We start from the raw sequence: 23,493 nt of genomic DNA on the forward strand, positions 1-23,493 counted from the left end.
AAAAACATGCCAAAATGTAAAGGCCATCGAGGCTAGGAAGAAACTGCATCAACTAACGAGGAAAATAACCAGTTAATATCATAATGGCAGGATTAAGTTCACACATAACAATATTAATCTTAAATGTAAATGGACTAAATGCTCCAATTAAAAGACACAGACTAGCAAACTGCATAAAGAGTCAAGAACCATCAGTTTGCTGTATTCAGGAGACCAATCACATGCAGAGACATACATAGGCTCAAAATAAAGGGATGGAGGAAGATCTACCAAGCAAATGGAGAACAAAAAAAAGCAGGGGTTGCAATACTAGTCTCTGATAAAACAGACTTTAAACCATCAAAGATCAAAAGAGACAAAGAAGGCCATTACATAATGGTAAAGGGATCAATTCAACAGGAAGAGCTAACTATCCTAAATATATATGCACCCAATACAGGAGCACCCACATTCATAAAGCAAGTCCTTAGAGATTTACAAAGAGACTTAGACTCCCATACAATAATAATGGGAGACTTCAACACCCCACTGTCAACATTAGACAGATCAACGAGACAGAAAGTTAACAAGGATATCCAGGAATTGAACTCATCTCTGCAGCAAGCAGACCTAATAGACATCTACAGAACTCTCCACCCCAAATCAACACAATATACATTCTTCTCAACACTACATCACACTTATTCCAAAATTGACCACATAATTGGAAGTAAAGCACTCCTCAGCAAATGTACAAGAACAGAAATTATAACAAACTGTCTCTCAGACCACAGTGCAATCAAACTAGAACTCAAGACTAAGAAACTCAATCAAAACCGCTCAACTACATGGAAACTGAATAACCTGTTCCTGAATGACTACTGGGTACATAACAAAATGAAGGCAGAAATAAAGATGTTCTTTGAAACCAATGAGAACAAAGACACAACATACCAGACTCTCTGGAACCCATTTAAAGCAGTGTGTAGAGGGAAATTTATAGCACTAAATGCCCACAAGAGAAAGCAGGAAAGATCTAAAATTGACACTCTAACATCACAATTAAAAGAACTAGAGAAGCAAGAGCAAACACATTCAAAAGCTAGCAGAAGGCAAGAAATAACTAAGATCAGAGCAGAACTGAAGGAGACACAGACACAAAAAACCCTCCAAAAATCAATGAATCCAGGAGTTGGTTTTTTGAAAAGATCAACAATATTGATCGACCGCTAGCAAGACTAATAAAGAAGAAAAGAGAGAAGAACCAAATAGACACAATAAAAAATGATAAAGGGGATATCACCACTGACCCCACAGAAATACAAACTACCATCAGAGAATACTGTAAACACCTCTACACAAATAAACTAGAAGATCTAGAAGAAATGGATAATTTCCTGGACACTTACACTCTCCCAAGACTAAACCAGGAAGAAGTTGAATCCCTGAATAGATCAATGAGAGGCTCTGAAATTGAGGCAAATAATTAATAATTAATAAATAATTAATAGCCTACCAACCAAAAAAAGTCCAGGACCAGATGGATTCACAGTTGAATTCTACCAGAGGTACAAGGAGGAGCTGGTACCATTCCTTCTGAAACTATTCCAATCAATAGAAAAAGAGGGAATCCTCGCTAACTCATTTTATGAGGCCAACATCATCCTGATACCAAAGCCTGGCAGAGACACAACAAAAAAAAGAGAATTTTAGACCAATATCCCAGATGAATGTCGATGCAAAAATCCTCAATAAAATACTGGCAAAACGAATCCAGCAGCACATCAAAAAGCTTATCCACCATGATCAAGTGGGTTTCATCCCTGGGATGCAAGGCTGGTTCAACATACGCAAATCAATAAATGTAATCCAGCATATAAACAGAACCAAAGACAAAAACCACATGATTATCTCAATAGATGCAGAAAAGGCCTTTGACAAAATTCAACAGCCCTTCATGCTAAAAATGCTCAATAAATTCGGTATTGAAGGAACGTATCTCAAAATAATAAGAGCTATTTATGACAAACCCACAGCCAATATCATACTGAATGGGCAAAAACTGGAAAAATTCCCTTTGAAAACTGGCACAAGACAGGGATGCCCTCTCTCACCACTCCTATTCAACATAGTGTTGGAAGTTCTGGCTAGGGCAATCAGGCAAGAGAAAGAAATCAAGGGCATTCAGTTAGGAAAAGAAGAAGTCAAATTGTCCCTGTTTGCAGATGACATGATTGTATATTTAGAAAACCCCATTGTCTCAGTCCAAAATCTCCTTAAGCTGATAAGAAACTTCAGCAAAGTCTCAGGATACAAAATTAATATGCAAAAATCACAAGCATTCTTATACACCAGTAACACACAAACAGAAAGCCAAATCGTGAATGAACTTCGATTCACAATTGCTTCAAAGAGAATAAAATACCTAGGAATCCAACTTACAAGGAATGTAAAAGACTTCTTCAAGGAGAATCACAAACCACTGCTCAGTGAAATAAAAGAGGACACAAACAAATGGAAGAACATACCATGCTCATGGATAAGAAGAACCAATATCGTTAAAATAGCCATATTGTCCAAGGTAATTTATAGATTCAATGCCATCCCCATCAAGTTACCAATGAGTTTCTTCATAGAATTGGAAAAAACTGCTTTAAAGTTCATATGGAACCAAAAAAGAGCCCGCATTGCCAAGACAATCCTAAGTCAAAAGAAAAAAGCTGGAGGCATCACGCTACCTGACTTCAAACTATACTACAAGGTTACAGTAACCAAAACAGCATGGTACTGGTACCAAAACAGAGATATAGACCAATGGAACAGAACAGAGTCCTCAGAAATAATACCGCATATCTACAGCCATCTGATCTTTGACAAACCTGACAAAAACAAGAAATGGGGAAAGGATTCCCTATTTAATAAATGGTGCTGGGAAAATTGGCTAGCCATAAGTAGAAAGCTGAAACTGGATCCTTTCCTTACTCCTTATACGAAAATTAATTCAAGATGGATTAGAGACTTAAATGTTAGACCTAATACCATAAAAACCCTGGAAGAAAATCTAGGTAATACTATTCAGGACATAGGCATGGCAAGGACTACATGTCTAAAACACCAAAAGCAATGGCAACAAAAGCCAAAATTGACAATTGGGATCTAATTAAACTAAAGAGCTTCTGCACAGCAAAATAAACTACCAGCAGAGTGAACAGGCAACTTACAGAATTGGAGAAAATTTTTGCAATCTACTCCTCTGACAGAGGGCTAATATCCGGAACCTACAAAGAACTCAAACAAATTTACAAGAAAAAAAACAAACAACCCCATCAAAAAGTGGGCAAAGGATATGAACAGACAGTTCTCAAAAGAAGATATTCATACAGCCAACAGACACATGAAAAAATGCTCATCATCACTGGCCATCAGAGAAATGCAAATCAAAACCATAATGAGATACCATCTCACACCAGTTAGAATGGTGATCATTAAAAAGTCAGGAATCAACAGGTGCTGGAGAGGATGTGGAGAAATAGGAACACTTTTACACTGCTGGTGGGATTGTAAACTAGTTCAACCATTTTGGAAAACAGTATGGCGATTCCTCAAGGATCTAGAACTAGAAGTACCGTAGGACCCAGCCATGCCATTACTGGGGATATACCCTAAGGATTATAAATTATGCTGCTATAAAGACACATGCACACGTATGTTTATTGCAGCACTATTCACAATAGCAAAGACTCGAAATCAACCCAAATGTCCATCAGTGACAGACTGGATTAAGAAAATGTGGCACATATACACCATGGAATACTATGCAGCCATAATAAAGGATGAGTTTGTGTCCTTTGTAGGGACATGGATGCAGCTGGAAGCCATCATTCTCAGCAAAGTATCGCAAGAACAGAAAACCAAACACCGCATGTTCTCACTCATAGGTGGGAACTGAACAATGAGATCAGTTGGACTTGGGAAGGAGAACATCACACACCGGGGCCTATCATGGGGAGGGGGGAGGGGGGAGGGATTGCATTGGGAGTTATACCTGATGTAAATGATGAGTTGATGGGTGCTGACGAGGTGATGGGTGCAGCCACCAACATGGCACAAGTATCCATATGTAACAAACCTGCACGTTATGCACATATACCCTAGAATTTAAAATATTATAATAATAATAAAAAAAGAAAAAGAACAAAACCAAAAAAAAATAATAAAAATTCATAGTCTTAAAACAAATGTGAATTTTGTTTCCAGATATTTATTCTGGGGTACAAAAACCTCCCAGAATTTATAGTAGGAAAGGAAACCCCTTTATGATGTGGCTTATTATTAAAAGCATTCAGAAGTGATGCTGGCTAAGTCAAATCATTCCTTAAGACAGTGTTTCCTAAATGTAATACCACCTTCCTGAATTCTCACATATTCTGTATCATGGTTATTTTTTAAAAAAATATTTTTTAGCCTTTTTTAACCTTAGTCTTGTTTTGAGCAATCATATTCCATGTTTTATGTGCTTTTATATTTTTTATAATAAATATTAAAACTATTTAAAAAATATCTACCATTCCTTTAGCAGGTGTACATATTCAGGCTAATTCTACTCCATTTTTATTGTGAAATAGTTGGTATATACCAAGTGTTAGATTCATGCCTAAATTATGAAGCACAATAGGAAATAATTAAATAAATATCTGTGCACACACTCCCCATTCAAATAAAGGGAACATAACCATTTCTTTTGTGGATTTTTTACCATCCCATCTTTTTGCCTTTCTATCAACACAGACACAGACACAGACACACACACACACATACATTGTTTTCAAATTGATTTGTTTTATAATTTATTTTATTCTTGTAACATATTTATTATTTATATATCTACCTCAGTTTAACTTGGAGTTTTCTGCTTTGTCTTATTAAAATATGTTCATATGTAAGCATTTTCTATTTGTAAAATTTTGATGCTCATTGCTATAATGCAATCATTTTCATCTACATACAAAAATATTATACAAGTATTAATTCCTTGAAAATTTAGTTATCCATTCTCTTAGTAGTCATTAGGTTGTTTCTACATGTACAGCATTAAAAACAATACTGCTGTCACGTTCTTTTCAATGTTTCCTGGGAAAAATGCACAAGAATTCACTTGTTTATAAGATGCCACTAAATTACTTTCCAGAGTAACTATAACAACTTACAAACTCATAGGTACTGTATGGAGTTCTTGAGCACCACAAACATCCAACATTTTATAGTCTTATAAATTCAAAATTATGGAAAATTGTGATATGAAATATTATTTCAGTGCAGTTTCAACTATACATTTTCTGATATCTAAGGCCGAGGGTACTGTCAAATGTTTTTGATCATTGTGTTGTCTTCTGATATGTTTGTTTATAACTTTTTCCCATTTCTCTATTAACTTGTGTTTTACTTATCAATTTTTAGTATCTTTTAACTTTTATGTCAATTATTCCTTTGTTAATTAGATGAAAAACATTTTCCAACATGTCCATACTGTTTTTTCCTTCTTTATGTTGCCTACACTTTCTTTAAAAATAATCCCTGATCAGACAGACTGCAAACAATTAAATAAAAGTGCTTTTTCCCATAAAGACCCTGACAGACTTTGAGAGTCCAAGGCAGGATAAGTCTGTAGATTACTGAGCAGTTTAACTTGCATAGGTGGAAAAATATAATCCCTACTTTATGGTTATCAATTGAGGACACTAGAATCTGGGGAAGGACACAAGGATCTCAAGTTCTGGTAATAGCATCTCCTCCTGAGATGCAGGAGAATGGGACAACATTTTGATGGATTTGATGGTGACAGGAGAGTTATTATAGTCAAATGAGTACAAGAAAGAGAAATAGACAGATGACATTTAAAAACTAAAATTATCTACCAATTTCTGAAACTGTTAGGACAAATTTAATTATAACGATGCTGGATTTCATGCAAAATAGATGAACGTTTCAATTAGAAGATTTATCTAACAGTTATGCTGATCCTTTTATTTTCTCACAAGTGTTTGGGAAAAATGATGATAAAAACAAAAATTCAGATTAATTCAACAGAAAGCTTCTACAAGCCTTAGTGACAAATACATGTGAAGTATTTGGCTTTCTTTGGATTATGGTAAAATTTTTGCCAGGCCTGGATGCTTGTAATAGTTTTGAAGTCCTAAAGTCATAATGCAGTGCAATGTAACACGTTAAGGTTAGAAGACAACTCTCCATGACATTTCATTTCTGCACTTTGCATCAGGTTTTTTTCCTAAACTAAATTCCAAGTATGTTTATATAGCAAGCAGCTTTGGAAGACAGAAATAGAGTCTCTCTCCAGAATAGAGGATAAATTTGTTTACTGACCAGTTTAGAAGAAATAATGTCTTTCTCCAAAAAAGAAAAAAAAAAATGTGGGCAGGTTTGCTAATAGTCATTTTTAAAAGATTAGGGTTTCTTAAGCTCAGAGTTCTTCAGCTGTGACATAATTCAACTGTGTGCAAATCCCCCTGAGCCCAGCTCAGCTTCAACTCTGTGGAACTTGGTGAGTAAGAGGAACTGATGCACTGTCTGCTCTGTGATGCATAATAGAGTAATAAACTCCTTTTTCTCTAACCCAGGAACTTCATGTCTTCTGTCATCATCTATGAAAGTGTTATCTTGCAATCAGGGTAAAATCTCAGACTCAGCACAGTTCTTGAAATGTAAAATGACTCTTCTTTTACTTTCATTATGGAAGTATATGTTTTTATTATCTGTCACTACCACACATTCTTATAGAACTTTCTGAGAGTTCTTCCAGTAATAGAAGGGCTTATGAATGCTCATGGAAGTGGATAAAAATGTACCGTAAGTGGAGATGTTTCTTAATCATCCTACACCAGTTGTCTTTCAAATTTTCTGTTGTATTAAATCTCTAAAAGCATAAGAGAATTTTCTGAAATGACTAATCTGGTAAAGGAAAGTGCAACATGATAAAATAATTCTGAACCCTTAAATTAGCTTAAATTTGTAAAAAGCAATTATTATTCACATTTTTGTACGTAAGATGCTGAATCCAGTAAAACAGTCTATAATGAACCAAGATCAATACTAAAATATAGTGCATAACTATTGGAAAGGTAAGTTTTCTACTTCACATACATTTATGCCCTAGTCAACAGTTAGGGAGATCCTAAGGAAACTTCTGTTGCTTTTGTTTTAGTAAGAATCTAAATGTTTTTAACTACTGTAAGTAATCCAAAGTATATAATATGCAAAAAAGGTACATTTTTATATTTAGTGTCTCAATGGCCCAGTGACTATTTGTGTAGGATGTGGTAAAGGCTTTTTTTTTTTTTTTTTTTTTTTTTTTACAGAAATATTATCAGGTTCCTTTCAACTCTAAGACCTAATATTTTTAAAACTGTCAGAAATTTTAAAAAATACATACAAATACTTCTAATCACGTATTTTTTGTAACAAAATTTTAATTGTATGGTTATATTTTACATGCCCGTAAATTAATTCTCAATTGGAATCATCTTGCATTCATTGTGACACAATATTCTTCAGTTTCATTGTTTACATATGCTAAAAACTAAAGTAAGAGTTGAGATATACTGGGGAATTTCAGGAATAATATGCATTGGTTTTATATAAAATCTAAAACCTATGTGTTCAGAAAGCTTAACTCATCTAAATGTAATCTATAACTCACAAGTTTACATACTGATTATTCATTCTTTTTGTCTTTTAACTGTAAAAAAAACTGATACAATCTCTTTAAGAAATTAGATTTTAGAGTACTATGAATTTATTTGTAATGACATTCCTTGAAGAAACATCCAATTACTCCAAATAAAGTTCTAAAAAATCTAATGTATATTACAACTTTAAAGTTTAAAATGTTAAAGCCAGCATATTATATACAAACAGTTTCAGACAGCACATATTGGTTTGAAAATGTAACTTATTTCTTAGAAAAGTAAAAAACCTGGACAATTATTTGTGGAGAACAAAGTGAACAAATGCATAATCCAAAATGTGACAAAGTTTTTTTTTCTCTAGTAGCAATACAACTGAAATATTTGATTTCATTCTAATTCTAGCTCAGCAAATGGTAAAAAAGAAAACCCCTGACCTAACCTTAATAGTTTAAATTGTTTTAGCCTATTGTTTTTATATCGATGTTTATTATAATGTTGGAGTTAGTGGAAATCATGTCTGCTTTATTCTAGAAACAGGAATATAAGAGATAGGGATACATACAGAAGAAAGAGAAAAAGAAAGCTAGAAGAAAAAAAGTAAAAAGTACTGGTTTTTAGCAATGATGAAAAGCATGTTTTAAGTGAAAAAAATGAGATGCATGTAAATGACAAGAAGGCTCTCTGTATCCTGAAAACATTCAATTCAGAGTGACCTGTGGCCATAAATTACCAGAACAAAGCTTCAGATCCCAGTCTTGTAATTTCATCAAGGCCAACAAGATGCAATCTTGAAAACTGTTTGCATGGTGTGAGGACGAATTGATGCCCTTGTTCTTTGAGACGGCTGAGCTTGATGCACAGAGTCTGACTACTTTTGTGTCTCTGTGTAGCCGTATATGGTCATTGTAAATAATTAAGTAGAAATTTGTTACCCTTTTGTCAAATGTATTTCTGATGTTGCTCTTCCTAGCGTCCATTAAGAACTCCCTTGATTAAATTTTAAAGTCTTAAACAATTTGAGCGTCTGAGAGCACTGGATACAAACTAAAATTTAAATGTTTTGCAGAGGAAAGTCATATTCTCTTTGGGAGTAGGGAAAATAATGTTAGGTATTTAGTATGCAGCCCCATGATTCCTTTTCAAGACACAGTATTACAGATTTGATTACCAACCCTGTAGCTGGTCCTTGTAGGTCGTTTATTTTCCCAACTACTGTCTTGTAGATTTTTAAAATAGGTTGCTTAAAATATTTGAGAATATTTTAAGTTAAGCAAAATATGCTTGTAACTAGAAACTTAAATTCTTAGTCACTCCAGCTCTTACATAACATGATAATAAGAAAATACTTTAAAACCCATAATTCTGTTTTTACAAGTTTATTTATACTATTCTAAAATAATTTTTAGAAAAGGAAACAAAACAAAAAGAAAACAAACTAAACAGTGAAATACAATTTTCATTATGCTTTAGAAAAAATGAGTAACTGTTTAAATTTTAATTATATTCTTCCTCAAATGCATGAATTCAAAACAGATTGGTATGAATATGTGACACTTGTGGTTTTATTCCACATTTATTATCTATATTTTGGAAAAAAATAAAACAGTGTTTAAACCTAGAATACATATAATTCAAAACCAAAATATGGCATTTAGTTTTCTAATTAATAAAGAAACGGAACACATTTTGTATTGTGAGGTGATATTCCACAGCAACATAATTAAAAGTTTTCTGTGGATTTTTCACTTTCTTTTATGTGGGTGAATGTTGCAAGTCTTTATTCCTTTTCTCTGCATGTCATTTTTCCTTTGCCTCAATAAAATGGATGAAAATGAAATTTATATTTATAGTATTTGGAACTACGCTCCTCAGGGACTTTATTTTCATGGTGATGCATTCCCTTAATAACTCATCTTCTATTTTGACCACTGTAGTCATGACATTTACATAGTGTATGTGTCTCTTTCATTTTGGGATAAGAAAATTAGAAACCTCGTGATTTCCTTTTTATTCAGTAATTCTATCCGGGTTTTGAATTATGCTTTGCATATTATAAACCCTGACTCTAAATAGAAAGTGCTAAAAAATTAAATTTGTACCACTTCACTCATACTGCCTCATCCTCACTCCCAAACTTTGCCTTTCATGAACTCTCAAGTGTTCATGTTCATGTTCATGTTCCATTATTTTTATATTTCAGTGCCTGCTAGACTTTGACTACTGAAACCTGACAGTGCAAACCAAATTTAAATGTAAGGGTTGTTGACCCAGAGACAGATGCTGGCCATAGCAGGCTGTCAGTTCTATTGTTTCTTTTAGGGGAATACTCTCCACAGGCTGGCTATGGTCAAGGTCCCTGCTCAAGCCTATCCCATAGAAATGCTCTCTTATAACATTACCTCCTTTCTGAAAGAGAAAGAGGTGGATAGCCTCAGTTTTGTAGCTGGAATCTCTAATTGAATCAATCATCACAACCTAAGTTGCTTTATTAAAATAAAAAAAGAAGGATAATTTGTGCTTGTGGAGTGGCTTTAAGGATTGAGATTATATATGTATATGCAAATGAACATGATCCTGATAAATAGTAGGCTACCAGTAAGTGGTTAACATTTTTGTTACATCTGTTAAAATCCTAGTCCTAGATCCTTGGATAAGAGGGGTGCTATGGTTTTGATTTGGTTATTAAGTCAACACATCTGTTTTAAAGGTGTTAATCAGGAAAAGAGTTTTGATTACAGCATTAAAATCGCAGGCATGGAGAACGGGAGCTTTGAAAAATATTGATGTGTGGGTCTCAACTCCACAGATTCTGGTATAATTGAGCTGGGTCCTGTGTTGGGCATTGGGAATATCAAGAGCCCCATGAATTATCCTAATGTGCAGCCAAAACTGAGAGCCACTGGTGTAGTGTCCCATACATTCATGGTGTTATTTTTAATTGCAGTAGTTCTCCAGCTGGGAAGTATCATCCACTTGGATGTATTTACAAATGTTTATAGGCAGTTTTGTTTTTTATATTGACTGATGTCACTGGTGGAGGCACAGAGAATCATTGCTCCTAACCCACAGTCAGTAGTCCTCCTCTTCCCCAAACACACTGAGATTACAAAGGTATGTTTCTCTACTTATCTCCCTTCCTTTCTTCTTCTCTTTCCTCCTTCCTTCTTTCCATTTTTAAAATCTTTCTTTTAATTTAATATTTTTTCTTTCTTTCATATTTGTTTTAACGACTTCATGGTATTATTAGAGAAAATAAAATAAGAGCTTGAATTTACCTGTGTCCCCTGGAGACAGGCTAGGATTACTTCAGACAAGAGATGTTTAGGGAAAGGTGGTAATTTCTAGAGTGTGGGATAGACATTTTGTGCAAGCTGTTCTGAAAGTACTCTTTAACCACTCTGAGTAAGTAGGTATCTGTTCTATTTACTCCTTACCATCCTTACCCTGAGATGATAAAAAAGCAATCCATTAATGCAATTTGTACTTTTTTTTTTCATTGATTATACAATATTCCAAGGCCACTGTAGAGGACCAAAGCAGCAGCAATAATTACTACTTATTGAACACCCACTGGGTTCAACGCAAGCTCTACACAGTAGACCACTGTGTGAATCTTTAATAATTCTGCTACTGTAAACTTCAATGAAAAATAGACAAATAGCACGTTTATATCAGGTGGGAATTTATCTTTTCAAACATATAGTCATAATTTAATTCAAATTTACAGTTTTCCCTGTGCTGATTAAATTTATAAGGATTTGTTCTTTCTCTCTGTGTTTCTGTCTTTTTCACTTGGTTCCCTCAGTTACCTAGTTATTCTTGGTAACTATAATTGCCAAATGAAAAACAGCTGCAACTTCTTTTGGCATAATTATATAGCTAGTAAAAAATAAGACCAATGTTGATGTACAACACTTGGTTTTGACTCTGATATTGTTGAATGTTTCTCTGAATCTTCTTTTCTCAGAGTCTAATCACTGATATGTAGAGCATATATTCTAGAAAACCCTTGTTTCGCACCCACCAAGAGGGGAACATGCAGACACACCAAATGTTAAAGAAGCATGAGAAGACGTTATTGAACATTTTCTACCACTGAATTTTGGGTTTGCTTTATTTCTTTTAATGTTAACTGTTCTAAAATCAATTATTAAAATCCAAGTTAGGTTGAGAAGGTGTGAGAAAGGGGTATTGGGTAGATAAGCAAGTCAATGACCTAAGTATGGCACCTTATGATTTTTCTGACTCCTTATCTCTGATATCCCTGGATTCAAATAATGACAATCCATGTCTGCCTAACAAATAAATCAGGATATGAAACAGTTAATTTTGCCAATGATTTGTATTAATATGAGTATTTGACTGTTATAGATGAATAAGTAAAGAAATCACAGTGAAATAATGAACTTGTAGCTCAGAAATTTGTAAGAATTAAAATGATTCAGTGCTTTTGTTTGTTCTTTGATGTTTTTTAAGTAATTAATATATTGTTGTTTTATATATTAATATATTGATGTTTTTTAAGTAATTAATATATTGTTGCAAGTGCAAAATGCATGCATTTCCTAGAACACTGCTATTGAAGAGATCTTTTTGATCTTCTTCATTCATTTTTAATTACTAGGGTTGTGTTGATTTTCAGTTTTTGCAATGCAATATCACACAAAGCACACTAGTACATAAAGGAATGAGTAAAGATCCCATTGCACTCTTCTGTTGATTTTACAATTGATATTTTTAAGTACTATGTTAGATAAAATACTAAAGCCTCCAGCAGGAGAGTGACTTTACCAAAATAATTCTATATAAATATATTGATTAACATTTTTAATAAAGAGTATAAGGATCAGAACATTTCAGTATTTTATTTAGAGATCCATAGCCAAATAAGTAGAACTTATTTTTACAACTTTATAGCCTTTAATAACAGTATAACTATTTAAATATGCAAACCTGTTCAACTGCCCAGCATGAATGCTATCCTTTCTGCCATAAGCATCTTTCCTTTCCAAACAGTTTACACATTTATTCTTTTAAAGTGATTTCTCTTATCTATTGTACAACGAGATAAAATCTCCTTCGAGTTTATTTGGGAGATAAGGAAAAAGGGCATATTCATCTTGTTGAATATGAAGAAATTAATTACGAAGTAGTTATGCCCTGTGCTATATTCTTTAAATGTTTAGTGTTTTAACAAAAATATCCCATTTTAGATTCTATAATTAAAAAAAAAAAAAACATTGTAAAAGATTCAAGTGAAATAATTCATTGAAAATATGAAATTATATTAAAATATGGTATACTATTCTAGCAACCCATGAAAATACTGAAAGCAACACTAATCACAATTCTATTAGGTAAGCATAATATAGATCATACTGTAGTCATAATGTATATTATATATTTCAATAAAGGGGTACTTTATATTGTGATTTCTCTATGGAGTGATATCATACCAATGATCTAGGAAAATACTTATATTTTTATTAACTATAATAAGCTGTTGACTTAAATTGACTTATTAATGTGGCATGCTAATATGTTTTAATATTTATCCATATTTAGAAATGGTATATATCTCAGCAGGCTCCCAAGTCACAGAGTTACACTTAATTTAATGAGATATATAGCCATCCTGCCAGAAATTACTATTACTATGGTACTTTTATCTAATAGCTACTACTAACCTGCACACCAGAAATATTTTTTTAATATTGAGTGACACTTCATCAGGAATAGATATTTATATGTAATAATATACTAAGGGTTCTAAAAATTGAGATTTTTGAAAGACAAAAATGTCTTAGAGAACCAGTGAATATATAATAAACCAGAGAGACAATAAGTGAATATGAAATAGGTTATATAGAAGTTTCTGTACGGATGCCAATGGCGTTATCACGAAGAAGTCTTCTCATGACCTCAGAAACAAGTTGGGTGGCACACAGAGCAACCATAAGTAAACATATACAGGTTATGAATTATGTCTTAGAGATCATTTAGGATCAAAAGCTTCAAAGCAGGCCAAAGCGGGCAGATCATCTGAGGTCAGGAGTTCGAGATCAGCCTGGTCAACATGGCGAAACCCCTTCTCTACTAAAAATACAAAAAAATAAGCCAGGTATGGTGGTGTGCACCTACAATCTCAGCTACTCTGGAAGGCTGAAGCATGAGAATTGCTTGAACCCAGGAGGCAGAGGTTGCAGTGAGCCAAGCTAAGTAACATAAGTCACATTTACATTTGTAACCAAAATACACTGCATTTTTACTAGGCATCATTCTTCCTTCCATTTCATAACATTAACATTTGATTAAATCCAGTAGAAAAAAAATATGACACCAAAAGTGCTGAAGATATTCAGCTAAAGTTCTTGGGTCGATGGAAATCGGATAACATCATATATAACACAACATACTCCCTTTAAAATCTGCCTCTCATCCCAAAGTTCCCCACCCAAATAGCGAATTCCTTGTCAGCATATCCATTTATATGGATTCCACTTACCTTTCCTATACCTTCTTTCTAAAAGTCTGTCTAGGGTCCTATACAAGTTGGAAAGACTAAAGCTATTTAAGCACAACCGACAGTTGCTCCCTGAGAATAACCTGAAGTCTTTCAGTTTACTTCAGTACACAGAGATTAGATGAAGTAATATGAAACCAGCCTGTGGTGTGGTAAGTAGAATAATTATTCCCCCATACCCAAAATGTCAAAATCCTAATTACTAGAATTATCTCAGTTGTTTTGCAATCTTGACTTATTTTTAACATGTAAGGTATCATATTAATAAGTCCTGGTAATTAGGTTCCACAGGTTGTACAAGAAGAATGATGCTGGCATCAACTTGACTTCTGTGAGGTCTCAGGAAACTTACAATCACAGAGAAAGGTGTACGGGGAGGCCAACACTTCATATGGCCAGAGCAGGAGGGAGATGGGGGGCGAGGTGCCACACACTTTTAAACAACCAGATCTCATGATACCTCTATCACGAGAACAGCACCAAAGGGATAGTGCTAAGCCATTCATGAAGGATCCACCCTCAGTATCCAATCACCTCCCAACAGGCCCCACCTCCAACACTGGGTATTAAAATTTGACATAAGATTTGGGTGGGGACACAGATCCAAACCATATCAAACACTATCAGCTTTGGGTTCTTGTATTAGTCAGGGCCCTCTAAAGGGGCAGAACTAATGGGATAGACAGATATATATATATATATGTATATGTGTATATATATATATAAAGGAGAGTTTATTAAGAAGCATTAACTCACATGATCACAAGGTGAGGTCCCACTATAGTCAAGCTGAGGAGCAACGAAGCCAGTTTGAGTCCCAAAATCTCAAAAGTAGGGAAGCCGACAGTGCAGCCTTCAGTCTGTGGTCAAAGGTCCAAGAGTTTCAAAGCTGAAGAACTTGGAGTTTAATGTTCTAGTACAGGAAGCATCCAGCCCTGGGGGAGAAAGATGGAAGCTAGAAGACTTAGTAAGTCTAGTCTTTCCACGTTCTTCTTCCTGCTTTTATTCTGGCGGCTCTGACAGTTGATCAGATTGTGCCCACCCAGATTGAGGGTGGATCTGCCTTTTCCAGTCCACTAACTGAAATGTTAATCTCCTTTGGCAACACCCTCACAGACACACCCAGGAGCAATACTTTGCATCCTTCAATCCAACCAAGTTTACACTCAATATTAACTATCACAGCTATCTTCTTAATTTTCTAGCCCTTCTCCAAGAGGCTTCAAGATTCTGCCTCACTAGTCTGCTCTTATGCATTCTACTGCTATTCCTTGAGGTTCTACCCTTGACCCACTTTTCTAGTTTGTCTTCTAACAGCTGAGTGATCTCATGCATAACCATGTGTTCATTCATTCTTACATAAAGATGTTTTTCAGATACATATTTTCTGAAATATGAGAGATACAGATATCTCTCCTACGTTTCAAAACTGTATATTTCACTGTCGGGCATGAACCTACATTGCAGGTTCTTAATCAAACTCATTATATCAACAGTCTTAATCCCTCCTCTTTGAATCAAGCTGACACTCTTTTGTTCCTTAAGTTGTTATATACAAATTTCTCTCTTACCAATCTTTCTTCTATCTGCCTTGCATCAATTCCTACAATAGACCGAAGATATTTATAATTACTTAAATACATTAGGCTATTTCATATCTCCTTTCTCTGGTTGCAGTCATTGTTCTACCTGGAATCCATTTATTCTTATGACACTTCCCAAGCTCACTCTGGGCTGGATGAAGTGCCCCTTATCTGTGTCCCTATCAGACCATGCACACTCTTTTTCTTTCTTAGCATTCATCAAATATTATTGACTTTTTATTTTAGCGCACATCTCTAACAGCCAGCATGACCAATGCTTTTCAGAAGAAAGAATTATCTCATTTTCTTTCCCATTGCCCAATCATGTGATAGGCACTGATCAAAATAGGCAATGAATAAGTATTCGTTGAATGAAAGTGAATTGAAGATGTACAGAAGCCTATTAATACAATTACCATACTTTCTCCAGTAAGGCTTCAAATCCTCAGCCAGAATTAAATAAAAAAATATAATGGACTTACTCAGGTTTGGCCATCAGTAAATGTGCACAAAAGCTATAAAGCAATATCTCTTAGTGTGAATATATTTTGGGTTTGGGTTGTATAAGATAACAAATCACATTAGAATTATGTTGGAAAATTATGATAATGGCTGGGCATTCATTGGGAAATAATTAAATATTATAATGGGGAGAAAGAGTAAAGGACATTAGGAGCTGACACAGGGAGTTGTATTAAAAGAAAAAATGCATGTTTGTCATCCAAGCAGAATGTAAAATCTTGGAAGTATCAAGTGATAGTAGTAGTTCACCTATAACTTTTTATCTAAATGATATTACCTAACTGAAAAGTATATATTAAATGCTCTTTAAGGACTATTTGTTATGACTTACACATTTAATTATTCATATTATAGCAAATTGAATTTTGAACATGTTATCTTCGCAACAAAATTTGAACTATAAGATGTATTTTCTCTTTCCAGTTTCTGTATTCTGAGTAACAGACTTTCCTGGGTGGCCTTGTGTAACAGCTCCTTGAAAATGCCTGGATGAATTTTCTATAGTACATGATGACCTCAAAATATATACGTTTTTTTAATCCTGGAGGCTGGGTGCAGTGATTCACGCCTGTAATCCCAGTACTTTGGGAGGCTGAGGTGGGCGGATCACCTGAGGTCAGGAGTTCGAGACCAGCCTGGTCAACATGGAGAAACCCCATCTCGACTAAAAATACCAAATTAGCCAGGTGTGGTGGCGCATGCCTGTAATCCCAGCTACTCGGGAGGCTGGGGCAGGAGAATCACTTGAACCTGGGAGGCGAAGGTTGTGGTGAGCCAAGATCGTGCCGTGGGCAACCAGAGTGAAACTCCGTCTCAAAAAAAAAAAAAAAAAAAAAAAAAAAAAAAAAAATCCTGGAACAGGAATTAGGTAAATGGTGATAGTAATATTGATGTTATTGCTATCTCCCTCTTTCATATGGCATTTAAGTCCCATGTGGTATTACAGAATACATTTCTTGTTGAATGGAAGAGGAATGGACAGAGAAGATACTTGTAGAGCAGAAAGAAAGAGGGTCTGGGATTAAGAGCTTCCTCTGGCCTAAGAGGAGTGATATATGAAGAAACAGCTATGCACTAGAATTGAGAGAAGTATGTGTTGACAGTTTTGGGGTTTGTCTGTAGTAAGACAACTGTGAAAGTCATGTCTAATGATTTTAGTCTTACCAGAGAATGAAGAAGCAATGTCACCTGCTGAATGAGACAAGCAGAGATAATATTGAAAGCAGAAGGAGATCTGGAAACTTGGAAAGATCTGCCATAAGGCAGCCTAAATGAATCCACAAAATAAAAAAAGAAAATGATTGATAAGTAAAAATAAGAGTTTGATATAAATTATGGTTTGATAGCAAAGATTATAGTGACCCTTTTAGTAGAGCCTTATGATTTTATCCAATGTTGCTTTAAAGTGCAGAAACAAATTAGAGGAAATGAGATTAAAATGTTGACCAAAGGGTGCAAATGGTATGGCAAGTAGTGAGGAATGTCAACAGAGAAAATATTTCAGGACACGATGGATAACAATGGAAAAACTTGAGAATAACTACAAATCTAAGATGCAAGGCGCTGTTCATGAATTACCATAGGTTAAGATAAGTATGGATAATTTTAGAATTTGTTTTGTTCCATTGGATTTATTATCATAGAAGTTTATATGAAATAGAATGTATATTGTTTCTTAGATATTTAGCTATTAAATTATAATGAGTATTCGTTAATTCTAATTCAAACAATTTACCTATTAGAATAGAAAAAGGTATTCTATGAGTAAGTGTTATGAATTAGATTCTCAGCTAGATTTTACACAGTGCAGGTAGAAAAAGTGAACTCAGAGTCATGTTAGCAAACAATTAGAAATGGGACTGAAGTGATACACAGAAGCTTGTGAGTGAATATACAGGGTTTCTCAGTTCCAGAGTGCCTTGAGTTCCAGTGAGGTGAATTAAAAATGAATTCTATAGATAGCAAACTTTTGAGACCACTGATTTTTTTTTTTTTTTTTTTTAACTATGCTTGGTGCTAAAGAAAAGAATCAAGCATGTATGTTATCACCTAATGGAACTGGAGTCAATATAAAGAAGCCAATTCTCCATAAAATTGATCCAGTCTGGTGGTTAAGGACCAGGATGTATAGATCCCTCTAAGGTACACCTGTTGGAGAAGTAAATTTCCTAAAGGAATGAATTAGAAAAATACATGAAGTCACCCATTATTAACATAGAAGAATGGAATAATATGCCATGCATACCTGTTGATAGTATCCTTGGGAATAGCTGGACACTTCCTCAGTGTGGTTTTCTTTCCAACATAAAAGAGACAGCAAAGGAAAATTCTATTCAGTGATTTCTTGTGTGATATAAGCAAGAAATAAGAATTATATATTTTTTGTCAGCTGACTGTGTGCATATTTTCAGAGTCCTCTACTCACAAAAGCAGTAACTGCATGTATATTTGGCCATGTTCCGACTATATCTAATTTACCACGTTTTTGCAAAGTATGAACTTTAAGCCGTCCAATCAAAACTTTTCATTTATAGCCTATGAAATATGAATGCAAATTTTCATAATATATTTTAAAACTTATAGTTAACTTTTTTTGGAGTTACTGTTTCTGAAATGCTTATATATATCATTTAATCCTATATATTTCTTTTCTGACTGTGTGTGCATATATGTGCACAACTTTATGAAATGGATACTTTTTTCTTGGAGAGCAGATTTAAAATATATTAAGTAATTATTCTAAATCCTTTAAGACATTTTGATAATAGAGCAGACAATATAATTTTGAGTACTGAAATCAGAAGCATTTTTTAAAGAATGTATACTTTAAGTGGAAATATTTAATATTATTTCTTCCCATTAAATCAAGTAATTTTTAATTTAAATTCTAAGATATCTTTGTAAACTAATGATCATGGTAATTCTTAATCTTTTCCTTTTATTCTTCTTTTCTTTCTATTGAACCATTTTTAAAAATGTGATGAGCTTAATCTGTCTCAAGGCATAATTTAAAAATGAGAAAGGTTTTGATTTTTCTATTTTTTTTTTCCTTTCCGTTTTTATTGTAAATTTCAGCAACAGTGGGTGCCATACAGACACTTAGGAGAAGTGTTAGGGACAATAGTTTTATTTTTAGAATGATCAAATCTTGCCATGTTATTGAAGATATTTTAAAGCTGATTCTACTGTCCTTATTCTGTCATTAAGAATTGAAAAGAAGCACTTGGGGCCGCCCCTTATGATGCTATGTGCATTTCTGGTTACCAGCGTGACAGATTATGGTCATCTTCTCCCATTGTCATAGAAACAAGGCTACAACAAATGTAAATTGCCTATAATTTTCTCATTTTCATAATTTGCATTCACATTTACATAAGCAGAGATGTACAACAGCAGGTGTGATTCATAACTCTTACAGAGATGTTAAGCCTTAAATCACTATTATTTTCAATGTAAAATTAATTTAAAATGGAAAAACTCTGAAAGATTAATTGCAAGTTGTTTTAAAATATTTCTGAGTATTAAGGAAGGTTGAATCTGATATATAAACTTTTAAACTAATTTTAAACCTTCTAAATTAAACAAAATTGAACAAATTTCTACATCTTATATTACACTTACTATTTTCCTCATATTCTTGGTCTCATCGGAAAAAATTAAGAAATAAATCAATTAAGTATTATTTTATGTAAAATTCAATCCACAATACTATTAACTTTCTTGCGTACAGTGCCAGCTACTACAAAACTATAAATGCACTATATTTTCTTTTGTATTATTCCAACAATTGTAATGTTTTACAAAATAATTGTAACTATTTAACAAAAATGTGATATTTCCATTTATTACTAGATTACTAATGCATTCTTTCATTTACTCACTAAAAAATATTGTATGCAAACCACCCACTGGTTTGTGTTCCTGGGTTTACAAAACAAACCACAAAGAATACGAGAAGCAAATAGTGGAACAAACAACATAATGTGAAGTTAAACAATGGGTTTTTAATTTAATTATGTTTAATAAAATATAGAATGGAACAAGTCGTTTTTATCACTTTGAGTCTCAAGTTATCACCATAGAAATGGAGATACCAATAACACCTGCTTCATCAATTTTTTCTAAGTCAAATGAAATAATGCAATGGAAATTATTTTGCATTTGGCCAAATTTTATAAATATAAATGTTATAATATTTTATAAATATTATTGTAACTTTCAAAAAGTTCATAATATATTAGAAGAAGTTAGACAAGTATATACAGTCTGCCCTCTGTATCTGTGGTTCCATATCTGCTAATTCAACCAACCATGGATAAGAAATACTTGGAAAAAAATAAATTCCACAAAATTCTAAAAGCAGAACTTTAATTTGTAATGCACTTATTACTATATTAAATCCATGCAAATTAAGTGGTGGATTAATAGGCATGGATTTATTGTATTAGGATTTTATAAGAAATCTAAAGGTAATTTAAAGTATATGGGAGGATGTGCATAGGTTGTATGTAAATATTATGCACCTGAAATATTTCCCCTTTATTTAGTGTCTATTGTTGCACTGAAATCACAATGTGGAGCTGGATCTTACCTACACAAAGAACAGTGATGCAGCTTTGATTTGCCTTGTTCTTTATAATAACCTTTCTCTCTCAGACTCTGGCATTTGATTGAATGGAGTTAGATCAGGAGATAATATGAGAGGCTATCCAGTCAACATGCTTATAGTGTTCCTTCATCTCTCCACACAAAGACTGAAGTGTTCTTGGTTGAGGAGCTGGCTGTGGAGCCACACTGTCACCTCAGTTTTCCTTTCTTACTCCAATGTACTTTGTGCAAATCAAGGAGAGTTGGCAAACTGGTTAAATCTGCTGGCCAAATCCTTTTATTATCCATGGTCCTAATATGTAACAATGGTCTGTGGCCCACCTTGATGATCTTATTTTTCCCAAAGACTCCATTTTCAGAAAATAATCATAGGCATTACCTTCTGGGAAGGCATGAGATAGGGGCTTACCTGCTTTGTATAATTAATGTAAACATGGATTAAATTATTACCTTACATCTTTTAGAAATGTTCAAAGGATTTTTTTTAAAATTTTGAATATGATTATAAAACTAACGAATTATCTAGGAAGCACTAAACACTCAGTACAGAAAAAAAGCACATTCTAGTTTATAATAGTAAAAGTTTACATAGAATTTAAATGTATTTAGTATAATATTAATTATCATTATCATTCCGTCACCCAATTATAGTACTGATTAAGTCTCTACACAGGACTTAGTACTTCCTCTCTCATTTTGTTCTCATGTTCTTTTTTTGTTTTAAATTCCTAGCTATGTTGCTTTCAATTAGGTTGACAGCTCCTAAATATCAGGACAAAACATAAATTGCAGAATATAATCAATCAGTTAGAAATGGCTGTAAAATGCAATACTTTTTCCTTAGCTACCCACTATATTAACTGTATTTCTGTTTGTCTTTTTATCTCAAAGTCTACTCAAAATTATGATTGTAAAAATCTATACAATATGGGAATTGAAAAACAACCAGCATTTCATAGAAACGTGTAATGTCATTTCAATATATAAACAAACTCAGGTTTTTACAGGAGAGGAGTTTTTGTGTAAGTTCATATATTCAAGAGGTTACAGAACACTTGGTAAGTGAATAATCTCTCTAGCATCACTGCCATTACTAAAAAATTCTTCGTCTCAGGGCTCTTTCCTATCTCACACTACAAAAATACCACTGAAAGGGAACAGCTTGTCCCTATGGCTTTTGAACTTAGCATAGTCAGATGAGCAAGTACGTTTTATGTATGCAGTTAGAGGTTAGTAAAAATAAAGACGTGATGAAATCATGCTGGAATTCCAACCTCTTGAATTTCCATCCTAGCACTGCTTCGGGTTTATAAGGAAGATATATGAAGAGCATTTATAGTTTATTTCTATAGGGATTTAGCCACAATCTCCTACACAAAGTCATTAATGATGAAAAGCTAGAATGTACCATAATGGACATAAGTTTTCTTTTGTAGTCCTGGTTTAGAATCAAATCACTCTTCTGCTCTTTTTATTCTAGGCCATGCCATTCTTGAATAAAAAAAATCATATTTTTTCACTTATCACCAGGTGAAATTTAACTTCCTGCAATTGACTATACACAAACCTATAGCTGTATCAGCAAATCTGTTTATATTTACAAATAGATATTATATATTTTTTCTAGTTATTATAGATATCCCAAAATATCATTTACCACCATTTTGATGTCATGGTTGATATTAAACCAGCAAACTATATCTTATTATTTAATATGTTAATGAAACAAATATAGATATCATAATTTAAAAATTATTTTGATAAGTATATTTTAATATAACTGGTTCCTTTTTAAACCTGTGTATTTTATTTTATGGATTTAAATGGAATATTCTAAGAGGTTTATAGGCTGCTCCAAACTCTTGAAGGGGTTTACAGAACAAAGAAGTTTAAAAACTCCTGTTCTACTTTCACGTCTCAATCTTGGTCCACATGGGAGAATAAAAGGGATAAAGGCCAAGAAAAATACCTAGGTATGATTGAAAGAGATTGTCAGAAAGAGGTTACGGACTGAAAATTTGAACAAAAAATTGCAATATCATCCCACATCACACAAAGAAAAAATCCATAACATCATAAATTTGGCTCTGTCAAAGCAAACATTGGCCTAGCATAAATTAAGCAGACTTTATTCTTTATTTTCCCATTGCAATAGGGGAGAGAGACAGAAAACCCCACCAAAACAAATGTGGGAAAGGTTTTAAGAGCTGGAGTGGAGGAGGAATTTTAGTACAACTGTTTTTGCTAATTGGCCTTACCTAGTGAAAAAGCAAGCTTTCTCTTATCTTCGTGAGCGGAGGTAGTTTTACAACTTGAAGCAAGTCCACTTACCGACGTTAAGCTTCTACTCCCCCACAGAAACTGGGAGATGGGAGCGCTTTCTTCCTTTTTTTTTTTTCTTTCTTTTTTTTTTTTTTTTTTTTTTTTTTTTTTTTTTTTTTTTTTTTTTTTTTTTGAGACCGAGTCTCGATCTGTCGACCAGCCTGGAGTGCAGTGGCCGTGATCTCGGTTCACTGCAAGCTCCACCTCCCGGGTTCCCGCCATTCTCCTCCCTCAGCCTCCCGAGTAGCTGGGA

The 23,493-nt window shown here is 33.7% G+C and overlaps 1 long non-coding RNA gene across 1 annotated transcript in view; it reads right to left on the minus strand.

Annotated features, from left to right (window-relative positions):
* The window catches only part of LOC119627523 (uncharacterized), a 75,543-nt gene that overhangs the window by 14,015 nt on the left and 38,035 nt on the right, over positions 1-23,493 (minus strand). The window contains exons 2-3 of the long non-coding RNA XR_005243700.2: positions 18,556-18,605; positions 14,962-15,140 (exon numbers count right to left, since the gene is read on the minus strand). This is a non-coding gene — a long non-coding RNA (uncharacterized lncRNA). The remainder of the gene's footprint in view (positions 1-14,961; positions 15,141-18,555; positions 18,606-23,493) is intronic.

The sequence above is a fragment of the Chlorocebus sabaeus genome, chromosome 3 (assembly GCF_047675955.1).
Source record: "Chlorocebus sabaeus isolate Y175 chromosome 3, mChlSab1.0.hap1, whole genome shotgun sequence".
NCBI classification, from domain to species: Eukaryota; Metazoa; Chordata; class Mammalia; order Primates; family Cercopithecidae; genus Chlorocebus; species Chlorocebus sabaeus.